Raw genomic sequence first — 13,973 nt, 5'->3', positions numbered from 1 at the left:
CACTGGTGCATCAGGCAAACCCTCAAGTTTTATCAGGCCTCAGATACAGTGCAGGGGAGTCAGCACTGACCTTCTTCAGCCTGTGCTCTTCACCCAAGGACGAGGGGATTCCATACTCAAACCCCTTCTCTCCCCCAAGAAATGAGACACAGATATGAAGTGATCAACCCCCAAGCCAACAGCCCCTGTGAGTGTCAGACAGACACAGGTGAGATATCCATATCTCCCCTTTGGAAAGCTCCCTCGCGTTGTGCAAAATAATCTGAAAGGGAACACACGAATCACTTCCACCACAGGCATGGCAGAGGGCTTCCAGCAGGAGAGTTGGCAAGAGCCTCTCTTTAATCATACATGAAAGGCTTGTGTTCTGGCCTCTGTAGTGGGAAAGGAGGCAGACCTGGATCTCCTGAAACCACAGGGCTAGAGAGGTAAACAGGTAGACAATAGGAAGACAGCCAGGAAAGGAAGCCAGCTGTAGGAGCACACAGACCAGGACTACATACCTTCCCCCGGCTGGAACAAAAAGGGATAGAAATTGTAGGTATTTGGCTTAAAGAGCTGTATTCTCAGCCTGTGGTATTTTAGGAGTGTGGAGGATTCCCTAGCTGTGCAGAGTACAGAGTCCAGGACTGTTAATACCATGTTTCCAGGTGAGAAAACCCACTGGGGTTAGAAGTGCTGTCCCACAGCAGTTCCCTTCCCTGGACATCCCAGGGGGGCACCATCACCTGCATGTGATGCATCCCAGAAGCCCCACAGTAAAGTCCACCCCTCCCTAGGCTCTATCATGATAAAGAACCTGACTCTTCCTCCTCTTGTTTTTGGTGTCTAATCCCTGGCTAAGGAATAGCAGTGGAAAGTGATACATGTATATAGAGTGAGACAGGCAGCAGAGACATTCAGAGTCATAGCTACCGCTGGCAAGCTTAATTATACAGGCATCATTTCATATTTTTGGCCACAGTAGAATATTTGCCAGCACTTTTCTGACGTATTTTTAGTTGCCATGAAACTGAAGGTGTTTTCAGGGTCTGATAAATATGCACTAGATCAGACACAGCATGAAGCTGTGACATGTACCATGTGAAAGGAGGGATCCCAAGTGACTTGCACCAAGGAAGAGCTGGTCTGCCAGGCTCAACTCAGCCTATAGACCTCTGATTTCTGTGACAGTCTGCTGCTCAGAAGCTCTGTTGTAGAAGAGATCCATCTCTCAGGGGACACCCTTTGCAAACAAGGTTGCATGTCAGGTTTTGGCCAGACCAGAAGCTGAAATGTCAACCCAGAGCTCAGTTGAGAAGTGCTGCAGAGCCAGCCTGATGATGCTGTGTGCATGGCTTGAGAGAGAGAAGGCTTTTCTGCACCACCTTCCCTTGCTGGTTTCTCTCTAAAGCAGAAAAACAGCAGCACCATGCTGAAGGCAGGAGAAAGCAGGTTGTCAGGTAGCTCAATAAGTGGGCCTCTTCTTTGTGATCCTTTTCAAATTCTTTTCAGCCTTTTACCTTTTCTATTCTATTGCTTATCTGCTGGGAGAGCTTTGGGGCACCACTTGCTGCCCAGCCACCTCTTTATCCTCCTGTCTATGACCTCGTTGTTCAAGGGCAATGAAACAATCCAAGGCAAGGGAAGCTGACGTCTTGGAGGCATGGACAGAGTACAGATGATGGAAGTAATATGGGAACACTCACCTTCCTGTCCTTGGGTCACCCAAGCACACCTTGCACCTTCAGCTGTTGCTGTGTACTCTCCTCTCTCTGCTTATGGGGGTTGGCTCCATCTCACATTAGGATCAGTGATTAAAGCAGGGAATAAATAAATACAGTAAACTGAGAAAGATCAGCTCATCAGGCCAAGTGCAAATGCTACAGAGTCATCCAGAAAGCATCCTGTAACGTGCAAACAGGAACTGATAGAGATCCTCTTCCAAGGGCTGAGCTTGTTCATAACTGATGGATTCCCTTGGCCAAAAACCACCTCCTGCATATCTGGGTGTGAGCTCTGCTATCTGCTGCTGCATCGTGCACAGCCCAGATCTCTCCTGGGCCGAGGGCAATTCTCAAATTGGAGAGAATGGAAGCATCAACAGGGGCAGATCTGTTGTCCTCATTAGCCCATTCTGTCAGGGAGCATTTCAGGCTGAAAGCGAGGGAAGAAACATGCCTTTTTATCTCGTCACATTCTTGCATATGGAAGGGAATAACTGAATCCCTGTGGCAAGTTCTGCCTAGCAGAGCAAGCCCAGCTGCAGAACCTCACACTGCAGCCCACGTAAACATCACCTTGGGAAGATCTCTTGGGAGTCACAGCACAAAACAGCTCTGTGCCTGGCAACAACTACAACAGTGGAAAAAATCCCTCACTGTGGAGCCTGGGTCTCAAGGCACTGTAACTCAATAAGCCTCACCAACTCATTTCCTTACCCTGGGGAGGCTGCACCATGGGGAGACACCTGAATCCTCACATAGGAAGTGCTGTGATGGGGAGGACACTAAGCAAAACAGGTGGTAGCTCACCTGCACTGCACAGGGCATTTTTGAAAAAAAGGATATCTTAGGAACTCTTGGGGAGGGGTAATGAGGCAAGACAGCAGCAGGATGAAGCAACAACTTGGGCATCAAAAGACAAGCAGGAAAACCTGCTCTTGGGTCAGATGCTTTAGTCCAGGCCAGATCACCCCTCTCTATCCCATTCCTGTTATGAGTGCTGCTGACCTTTCAGAACAGACTCTGACATCCAGAGATCTGCAAGGCAGATGGACAGTAACCATCAAAGCTGACCACTGGCATCACTCAGGCTGAAGAGCTCCACACCCTGTGTCTGGTTTGCATGGCCAGCTTGTGATAGGAGAGGGGCTACAGGAGTGGCTTCTTGAGAAGCTTCTGGAAGCTTTTGCTCTGTCTGGCAGAGCCAATGTCAAGCAGTTCCAGGATGGACCCAGCTGGCCAAGGCTGGGCCAGTCAGGAATGTCAGTAATGCCTTTGTGATAACATATTTGAGAACGAAAATAAACAGTTATTGTGCAGAGGTGATTGCATCCAGAGGAGAGCAGGTTGAGAATGTGTGAGAGGAGCAGCCCTGCATACAGCCAGGGCAGTGCAGGAGGGGCAGGAGCTGCTCCAGGCTCTGGAGCTCAGATTCCCCCACAGATTCCCCCTGGAGCAGCCCAGGCTGAGGCAGCTGTGCCCCTGCAGCCCAGGGAGGGCACGGGGGAGCAGAGATCCAACTCAGCCCCTGGGGGAGCCCAGGCTGGAGCAGGGGGTGCCCAAAGGAGGCTGTGACTCCATGGGAAGCCTGTGCTGGAGCTCCTGTGCTCCTGGCAGGACCTGAAGACCTGTAGAGAGAGGAGCCCAGGCTGGAGCAGGTTTGCTGGTAGAACTCCCCTGAAGGGGACCCACACTGGAGCAGCCCGTTCTGAAGGATTGCAGCCACACAAGACTGAGCCACACCGTGGGATGGACTCACACTGGAGATGTTCATGGAGAACTGTCTCCTGTGGGAAGGTCCCCACGCTGGAGCAGGGGAAGGACTCCTCTCAGGAGCAGCAGCAGGACAATGTGTGATGAAGTGACCATAATCCTCTTTCTGATCTCCTGGTGGCACTGTTGGAGGAGGTAGAGCCAGGAAAAAGGGAGGGGTGGGGGGAAAGTGGTTTTAAGATTTATTTTACTCCTCATTATTCTGCTCTGATTTTGATCAGTAATAAATTCAATTAACATTTTCAGTTTGAGTCTGTTTTGCCCATGACAGTATTTGATGAATGATCTCTCTGGGTCCTTATCTCAGCTCATGAACTTTTGTTATGTATTCTCTTGTCCAGCTGAGCAGGGGCAGGGCAGCTTTGGTGGGTGCCTGGCATCCCGCCAGGGTCAACCCACCACCCCCTGCAGTTCCCAGCCTAAACCTCATGGCTAGGATTTGGTGAGCTCCTTGGGAAGACAGCAGTGCACTCACCACCTCAGAAAGGCACCCAAAGAGCTTTTGCTGGACAGGGTCTGCCTGTGGATATTCACAGCTCTGAGGGATGGCCCAACAAACCCTGACTCCCTGTCTTCGTTCCTCTAGGATTCCATACTTTTCCCTGCTGCTGTCATCTCGACCATCCCACCTCTGCCCTCAGTGTTACCTTTCCCAGCATGGCCATTTCTCACATTTTTCACATAGGCAGGTATGGCAGGACCACAGCTGGGATTTCGGACTCGGGGAGATGGGGCCTGGCAGCAGGGGATTACCCAGAGATGGAGTTGCTGAGGGTGGAGAGGAAGGGTAGGAGGGATGGCTTCCCCATGCCTTTCCCTTGAGCTGTTCCACCTTACATGGGAAAGAAAAAAAAAAAAAAAAAAGGAGTCCCTTGAGCCACAGAATGCGTAATAGTGAGCACAGCCCCACCGTGAGTCATCTCTGCTTCCAGACAGGACAGGGGCTGAAGTTTCCCACGACTTGAACACAGGGGACAGCCTGGCACTGGCACTGCATATCAGGGGAACATCTCCCACAGGGCCAGAGACACACAGCCCTCAGACATAGCCCAAGCCAAAACTCAGCCTGAGAGGAGAGAACATCATGATACATGGTTCTCTGCTGCTTGTCTCATGAGACATTCAGCGGGATCCCTTCCAAGTCTTGTGGAAGCTGTCCCTGCCTGTGGTAGATCACTTGGGAAAAGATGATCTTTCAGGTCCTTCCAACCAAACCATTCTGTTTCAAGTCCCAGCTTAATGGGGACAAGTCAAATTTTCCAGCAAAGCCAGGATCCAACCTGTGTATGGAGAGCACAGCCAGTACCTGACTATCCACTGGAGAGGACTCCTTGGATGTTTTACTGCTGAAATCCCAAGATGAATACAGGAACTTCTCACACAGGTTCCACAATCCCACTGGAAAGACTAAAAGTAAATCTACCCTTCCATCACCCTGTGTGCTTTATGCTGCCATAAAGAGAACATGAGAAACTTCCACTTGCTCTGCCCCTTCCCACATTTCCCTGTGTGTCCCTGGAGATGTAACAAGGCACAGAAGCAGCACTAGGGATGACAGTGCTTGTGGGACCCACTAGATTCAGGATCCCAGCTCAAGCCTCTCTGCTCCCACCCCAGAACCAGATTATGGACACCCAGCCCCCCTAGGAGGTATGTGGGGAGGTCGGAGCTGCTCTCCAGCTCTCCCAGCTGCTTTTCCAGACACGTGAGCTGAAGGCATAAGCCGAACAAGTACAGCTTGTGCAGGGACTCTCCCTCTGAAGGCTTTGCAGCCCTTTTTTGGGTTCAGGCTGTCCTAGAGGGCAGTGCATATGTAACTCCAAGCCAGAGAGTTTCACTGGAGATGGGTACACTGTTGAAGACAGCATGGAGGCAGCTTGGGCAAAGCAGAGGGCAGTGCATGCTCCTCTCAGTGCTACATCCATGCCCATCTACCTCCCAGGTTAGCTATTTTTGTTGACAGTGCACACAGCCAGATCCTGTCTTCTCAGGAGCTTTGTGTGGGTGATCCCCAAAGAGACCTCAGATTCTCTGGCACCAGTTGCAACATTCCTGCTGTGCACACTGTGCTCTGCCTCAGCAAAGATCAAAACCTCAGAAAAACAGATTTCTGCTCTCAGGATCCCCAGAGAGCTTCTCTGGTAGTGAACTCACCTTTGTTGTCTACAGCAACTCCCAAAGGAGGCTGTGTTGCTCTCTTTCCTAGGAGATGAGCATTTTTTGGAGGGCAGCAGCGCATGCGCTGGCACGGTGAGGTCTGCCCCGACTCACACTGAGTCCCGTTTGCCCCAGGGCTACCAGTTCCAGCCATAAATCCCAGCCTGAGCAAGGATTGCCAGCGTGCTTGGCCTGGCCAAAATTCCTGCAGAAAAGCTAATACTAATAAATGAATGTTTGCTGGAAGTGTTGGCACGAGGCAGCAGGATGTTGCTGAGCTCTGCACAGAAACCTACCAGCAGCCTTGTGGTTTCAGGTGAAACTCAAGGCATGTGAGTCCTCCGGCCAAGTTTCGCCACTGGGTTACAGGGTCACCCTCAGCAGCAGGAGCCAGCCACCACTGCAGGACACCAGGATGCTGGGCTGGGAGCAGAGCCAGATCCCCAGCACATCTGAGGCTGGATGTGCTCCTGGTTCAGGAGGCAGAGGGGAGCTGGTCTCCCCTGTACACAAAATGACAGGGTTCCCCGGCAGCCTGCCGGTCCTGAATTTCCACTCACTCCCCAAAATGTGGTAGGGAGGCCCTACCCCAGTCCTCTCAGGGACACAGGAGAGGCACATGTGAGTGGCACCTGGCTCACAAGCCACACAATGCAGCTGGGACCTGGGCGGGCAGCCCATGCACCTCCACCACCAGCCTGACTTGCTGCAGTGACTATTGGACCTCAGGCAGCCTCCATGCTGAGTGACCTCTGCATCCCTGTCAGCAGCCACTGGGAGCTGCAAGCCCAAAGCCTCCTCTATCTTCTCCATCTCTCATCCTGCACCTCCAAAACTGCAGCTTGTGGATTCAGGGCTGCCACTTCCTACTGAGCAGGATGTTTTCTCCAGTTGCCACCACCAATGTACTTTTGCCCTTGCAAAACTGCAGACAAGCCACCTCCTATTTCCAGGTGCAATAGGTTTGTGGGCAAAATCCCTCCAGTCAGGCCGGGCTCTACTGTCCTCATCACAGGAAGGAAGGCAGCTTTGCAGCATCCCATTTCCATGGAGCTGCCTCGCAGCAGGAGCGGTGTAGGAGAGGCCTTGTAGAAGTGTGTTGCAGGCTGATAGTTTATCTTGGACCACTCCTGAGCCTGGCAATCCCTCAACCCTTGGAAGAAAACTCTTTTGGCTGCTTTGGACATTAGTGTTCAAGCCCAGCAGCAGACACATGGAAATATTTTCATACTCCAGGGCATGTCTTGTGGGAAGAGGGAGAAAGAGTGGCTGGATTCATGTCCCTGCTTCCACCACTGCTGGTGACTCGTCCTGTGACTGGGGGCCCATTTTTTCACAAACCACACCATGTCCAGCTGAGATGGGAAGATAAAGGTGGCCCCACACTGCCAGGCCATGGCTATCAGGCATTTTTATGGCACTTTACATATACAGGTGGTAAAGATTGCAGCCTTAAAAGGGAACTGACACATTCACCCCCCCCCCACCCCGCCTGGGTAGCTGAGGGAACAGCTGCTGCACTGGGGAAATGGTGTAAGCCAAACCAGGAGCACAGGTCTGGAAAAGGCCAGTGCTTCTCCCCATGGTGGCTGCACCAGTGACACAGCCCCACACTGGGATGTACACCACATCACCAGGTGAGCAGGGGGTGCCAAATACAATTTTGGATGCTGCTTTAGTTGATAGCTGAGATCCATGTCCATGGCATGGAGAAGAGCAGGGGAAGAAATCCTGCAAGCCCATATGGCTGCGTATCAGCATGCCAGCCATCCTCCTGCCTTGCACAACAGGGACAGGCTTCCCCTGTTCTCAGGACCATTCCCAGGCCCGTGGCTGTGATGTCCCACCCATTCCATGCCCAGACCCCATGCTCACCCCGAAACTCCCTCTCCATGTGCCGCTCACGCCCTCTCTGTCTCATCCTACCTGCCTCCAACCGTTGGTGCTCCAGGGCAGGGAAGTATCTCCTGGCTGTGGCAAATTCCTGGTGCTAATTCCTGGTGCTATTTTTTTGCAGTTCCTGCCAAAAATCATCACTGTCATGGGGCAGGAGCTGGGAGCATTACTCACCCAGGGAATTGGGTTTTCCTGTGCCAAGAAGGGCTGGGGGCAGCGGCTGCCTTGCTCATGCTCTGCTACAGGCCAGTGGTGACATGGCACAGGGCACCAGTCCCCCAACCACATATTCCAGGAAAAGGCATGTCATTCCCCAAGTTCTCACCACCCTCCAACAAGTACCCAAAAGAGTGAAGGAAAGGTATACCTATATAAATATAAGGTATGGGGCAGGCATAGGGCAGGGCAATACCTTGCCCTGTAACCATGCAAGGGAGGGATATGAAGTATACTTTGAAGGGCAAAGGGGAGAGGAAATGTCCTTGGGATGGGACCACCTGGGCAAGAGGTCCTGGTGCTGTGGCAGCAGGAAAAATGTTAACCATCTACAGCCCCAGGCTGTACTGGGAGGGAACATGGGATTTGGTTGCCAATTATTCCACCTGGCTGAGCCTTTAGCAAAGATAATCCCCTCTGACAAGATCTAACAGAAAGGGCTGTCTCAGCCCTGCACTGTAGGACACCCATTGCACCATGCAGTCCTGCCCTGTGAGCCCTGATCCCACTGGATGGAGGAGAGGCATCTCCCATCCTCTCTGATCTTCCTTTGGTTTGGGGAAGGGCCTTGTTTTGGGACAGAGTCTGCTGATCCCTGGTATCCTTACAAAGCTAGCTGCCCACCAGCAATACACAGCCCCTCACCCCTTCCCTGTAACACTTCAGGGTCTCCCATCATGCAGAAGGACATGGTTAACCCATGGCAGCATCTCCAGCCCACAGCCAGGGTCTTGCCCTGCATTAACACAAAGCAGGTCAGCATTCCACGAAACCAAGCCTGGTTACTGTGTGTGTTCACAGAATCACAGCATAAACTGAGCTTGAAGGGGCCCAAAAGGATCATTGAGTCTAGCTCCTGGGCCTGCACACAACCAGCCCAAGAGTCACACCACGTGCCCAAGAGCATTGTCCAAACCCTTTTTGAACTCTGTCAGGCTTAGTGATGTAACCATGTTCCTGGGGAGGCTGTTCCAGGGCCCAGCCACCCTCTGGGTAAAGAACCTTTTTCTGATATCGAACCTAAACCACTCTTGACACTACTTCAGGCCATTCTCTCAGGTCCTGTCACTGGTCATGGAGCAGAGATCAGTGCCTGTCCCTCCTCTCCCTCTCATGAGGATGTTGTAACTACAATGAGGTCTGCCCTCAGTCTTCTCCAAGCTGAATAGACCAGGTAACCTCAGCTGCTCCTCACATGGCTTCCTCTCAAGGCCCTTCATCATGCTTGCTGCCCTCCTTTGGATGCTCTCTAGTACCTTTATATCCTTCTTTTATTGTGGCACCCAAAACTGCACCCCAGTGCAGAGCAGAGCAGGACAATTTGCTCCCTTGCCCAGCTGGTCTGATGTGCCCAGGACAGGGATGTCCCTTCTGGCTGCCAGGGCACTGCTGACTCATGTTCAGCTTCTCATCAACCAGGACCCCCAGGGTCCCTTTCCCTGGCACTGCTTTCCACCCCTCATTCTCCTGTCTGGCTGTCCCGTGTCCCAGCCCTGTATCCAGGGTTGTCCCATGGTGCAGAATCCAGCACTTTCCCTTGCTGAACTCCATGTGGCAGGTGATTGCCCAGCCTTCTAATTTGTCAAGGTCTCTCTCAGGGCCTTCCTGCCTTAGGGGGAGTCAACAGCTGCTCCCAGTTTTGTATCACCTGTGCACTTGCTCCAGTTCTGCATCCAGGTAATTTATGACAATGGTAATTTATGATGAAGAGCAAAGTACCAGGGATGGAACCCTAAGGAACCCCACTAGTGACAAGTCCCCAGTCTGGTGTCACTCCAGCCACTGCAACCCTTTGTGCTTGACCTGTAAGCCAGCTGATCTCCCATCCTATGATGTCTTTATCCAGCTGTGGAATGGACACTTTGTCCAGAAGGATACAGTGAGATACAGTATTGAAAGATTTATTTACTGAAATCCTGGAAGCTGGCTTCCTGAACTGGCTTCCATTGACAACTAGGCAGGGAAGAGACAGAAAATGACAACTTAAAGCCTAGTGGGGCTACCACTGTAGTTTGCCTCCCAGACACTCTGATCCTCAGTATTTTAATATGCATGAAACAATGGGATGTAGCCAAAAAGGAGAGACTCAAGGCTAATAAATCATACAGTACCAGGTTCCTGCCATGCCCTTTTCTGGCACCACCCTTAGACTTCCCATGCATATCCAGGAGCAACATTAACAGGAGCAGTCTGTCTGGCACCTTCAGCAGTGCAGGAGCCACCAGCACAAGGCACAAGTGTTTCCCTGCAGGCTCACTGCCAACACAAGCTCTTGGCACCTCCGTTTGTGACAGCAAATGAAACCCTGGGGAACAGATTCCCCCTTTCTTGCTCTCTGGTGAGAAGAGGCAGTTTGCATAGCCTGGTCATGATGCTCATCAAGAAAGTGGAATAATGGGGAAATCCTTGATGCATCCCCAGTTCATTCCTCTGCCAGATCCCACCATGCATCACCAGCTACCCAGCACCTCCCCGCTGTGTTTCTGGCCAATGCTTATTTTTCTCCTGGTGGCTGCTGAACCTCTAGCACTTGAGTCTAGTGCAAAGGCTTCAGAGCACCAGAGAAAACATCTTTGCGTATGGTCTGAGCAGCTTGCAGTTTCATTCTGCTCCCCCTCCCATAGCCCTGGAATGCCAGCAACCAGCATTGCTTCTCCCACTACTCTGTTTCCCAATCCCAGCCTCTTTCCAGACTGCATTTCTCCCATTTTGCTATTCCCCCACCCAACATCTTGATTTCCCCTTCCCTGTGGTGCACCCTGCACTTACTGAATGCCACCCTCACCCCTTAGCTGCATCACTCTGCCTTTCTGAGGAGACCACAAGCACTAAAAGCTGCCACCTGCCAGAGCTGCTTTGCTGGGGAACCAGTACTTCCCAAGAGCTGCTGCCTTGACTGGGAATAATCACTTCAGGTCCAGAATGTTTGTCTGATAACAAAAACCCCAGCCAAAAAGTCATTGCCCAGCCTAGAACAATGGCCATTGCGGGAACAGCAAACTAGGGGAGATTATTCCTTTTCTGTGCCAAAAAAAATCCCAATCACTCCTTTCCTAGCCAGCTGTGGAAATTTAACCTAAGGGCTTTAAAAAATTACTAGCAATTGTGGGTGCCTGAGCAAGATGCTTCTTTAATAGGCCTTTATTTCCAGGACATGTGCTTTTTGCTTTCAAGGGGTCAGCCTCAAGCCAGACAGCCTCACAGAGACCCCCCAAGCAGCCTCTGAAAAGATTTCAGCAGCCCCAGAGAATGAACATCAAAGTCTGAACAATTCAGTAAGCAAGAAAACATCACAGCACTCAACCTGCTGTGGTCATCCCATCATCCAAGCTTGTTTTATCAACCTGCTTCCCCTGCTCCCTTTCATAAATCTTGTTATGGTCACTCAAAGCTGTCAGGGGCACCTGGCAAGCAGGAGTCTGGTGGCACAAGAAAGGCTCCATCCCCCTCCCCTCCCCCTGAGCCTCCCAACAACTGTTGTCTGCCATGTCTTTGCATCCTTGCAAAGCATGAGCTGATCCTTTTAGGAGAAAGCTGCCCAAAAGGTGGCTCAGGTAAAGGCCCATGGGGACCTAGCAGCATTTGGAAAGCCCTGCTAGAAAGCAGAAAGCATGCATAAAGCATGCACCACTTGAGCCCTGTCTTGGCTGGCTCCATCCATACACTAAGTACATGAATGTCACCACGCCAGCCCAGTCTTGCATTTGGCCTGTTTGCACTTACCCTCCACACACAGAGGACCCCCCCATAAGGAGCTTCTGAGGTAGCTTTGCAAAACCAACACATCAAAGGCAGCATTGCTGCTGCCTCAGCTCTCCCTTTGCCCTCATCCCAGCTCTTGCAACATGACACGGCATGGGCTCCCCAGGGCAGCTCTGTGTTTGTGCAGCTCTTGTTTATGGCTGGGACCACAGCTAATCAAACAAGCAAGTGCCCACTCACTGCTCTGGAAGTAGAAGCCCAGCATGGTTTTCAAACAAGAGTGCTCTGAATAACCCAGGCCCTACCCCAGCTTTCACAATAGGAATTAGTCACAGTGCTCCAACAGGAGCCGTAAATCCGGCAACAGGAGATAAAGTTACAGCAGAGACCTCACTTGTCCTCTCTTGTGTACCTGAGACACCCCTTTCCTACAGATCCTGCCTTTCCAGACCCCTTAGAGGTGCAGGGACCCTCTGCTCCTGAGAAAGGTGTTTTGAATTTTGCTTTAGGTAAACTGTTGCTCAAGAAGTCAGAGCACATCAATATCCACACCTTAAGAGCAACCAGGAGATGTGCAGAGGAGGCCACCAAATTTATTAAAGGGATGGAGCACCACTCCTATGAGGAAGAGCTAAGAGATTTGGATTTGGTCAGCCTGGAAAAAGAAGACTTCAGGGTGACCTAACTGTGGCCTTCCAGTACCTGAAGGGAGCCTACAAGGAAGAAGGAGAGGAACTTTTTACAAGATACACAGTGACAGGACAAGGGGGAATGGCTTCAAACTGAAGGAGAATAGGTTAAACTAGGTATTAGGGCAAAATTCTTCCTAGTGAGGATGATAAATATTTGGACATTGGGAGATTTAAGGCAATGCAGAGTTATCCTTCCCCTGAAAGAGGAGCCTGTGGATCACCTACAGCTTTGGCAACAAGAGTGTTGCAAGGAAAGCTGGGATAATTTGTTATCTGGGTAGCTTTTGCTGACACAGGTGTATCCCTTCCAGGTGATGTATCCAGGGGTAGCAGTGGTCAATATGGTGAGTCTTAGGTGAATTCATGACAAGGTCTTGGCTGAGGTACCCATGTTTGTCACCTAAACTGGGCTCACATCTGGCTTCTGAGCACAGTGGCACCACCTTATGAAATACCAGCAGGTTAAGACTTGTACAAGGGTTTGCTTATGAGTTTCATTTATCATCATTTTATTGGAACCAACAGATTTGCCTGGATGTTTCCTGTCCCTTTGCTGCACGCTGCAAATGGAGGGTGGAGGAGCAGTTTTATGCCTTTTTAAAGGCAAGAAGGAAAAAGTAGAAATACAATACCTGACATGTAAAAGAAGCAGATAAAAGCAGAGCTGGGCTGGGGAGGACAGGGCAAAGGAGATTACAACTTTGTTCAGCTGAAAAGGCAGAAGCCATCACCTCATAAAAATATATCCAGGCAGGGAATAAGCCTCTGAGGGGCCACATCCCATGATAGCCCCAGAGAAGGACAAGCAGGACCATCAAGCCTGGCTGGTGAAGAAGGTAGCTGGAGCAGCTCTGCTGCCCTGGAAGCTAATGCAGGCTCTGGCACATGCCTGTGACTGGGAGAAAAGCAGATATATGCAGTGGGGAGAATGTTCCAGCATCTGCAATATACAGCAGAGGGAAAAGCAAAGGTGGGATTGGGCATGGAGGGAACAGGGAGAGCTCTGGCACAAGCAACCACTGCACCAACTCCAGTGGTGTCCAAAAGCTGTGCTGGCAAATTTACATTATTCTAATGTCAAACTGCACATTCAGAGTGAAGGCAAATGACACAAAAAAGAGAGAACAATCCAGCTACCGAGGAAAATTACAGCCATCGCTGAAGGCAGGTTGGGCAATTCCAACATCTAGAGAATGATAAAGCACAACAAAGAGAAGATTAAGAATTAATCCCTAATTAGCTGCTTCTGAAACCTGTCGAAATCACTGCCTGCATCATTTGTTAATGGACTTGTCAGCAAGTTCTGAGGCTGCAGGGGTCACAGCAGCAGCAGAATGTACTGCTTTGTTCTCAGGTGAGAGGTCTGTTTTGCCCATTAAGAGCTTTTGATGATTTCAGCTTAGGTATATTCGGAAAGCTCTTTCCAGAAACAATGGGCAATGGATTCCACATGCAGCCTCCCTCAGCCACCAGCACAGGGAAGAGAGAAAAATTATCCTTGTAATAAATGTACCTGATTCATACCATAGCCAGGGGTGCTGCACACATGTTCCTACCCCACTGTGTGATGACACACAATGTTTCCAACACTGATCAATGGGCACTAAGCAAACAGCACAAGCCCAAAGTCCCATCTCTGCCATAGCCCCCTTTAAAATGATTCAGAGAAAACATCTGAAAAACAGGTTGTGAATTTCCTCAACAAAGCCCTGGGCTCACTGCCAACAGCTGGAAAGGCCAGCAGGTCTTGAAGCAACACACTTAACTTCCTATCTGAAATGCTCCTAACCAAGAAACAACTGCCTAGTTATCAGGCTGCCTAAATATCCACTTG

This window comes from Serinus canaria, chromosome Z, assembly GCF_022539315.1.
Source record: "Serinus canaria isolate serCan28SL12 chromosome Z, serCan2020, whole genome shotgun sequence".
Taxonomy (NCBI): Eukaryota; Metazoa; Chordata; class Aves; order Passeriformes; family Fringillidae; genus Serinus; species Serinus canaria.
Note: the sequence above shows the minus strand (reverse complement) of the source record.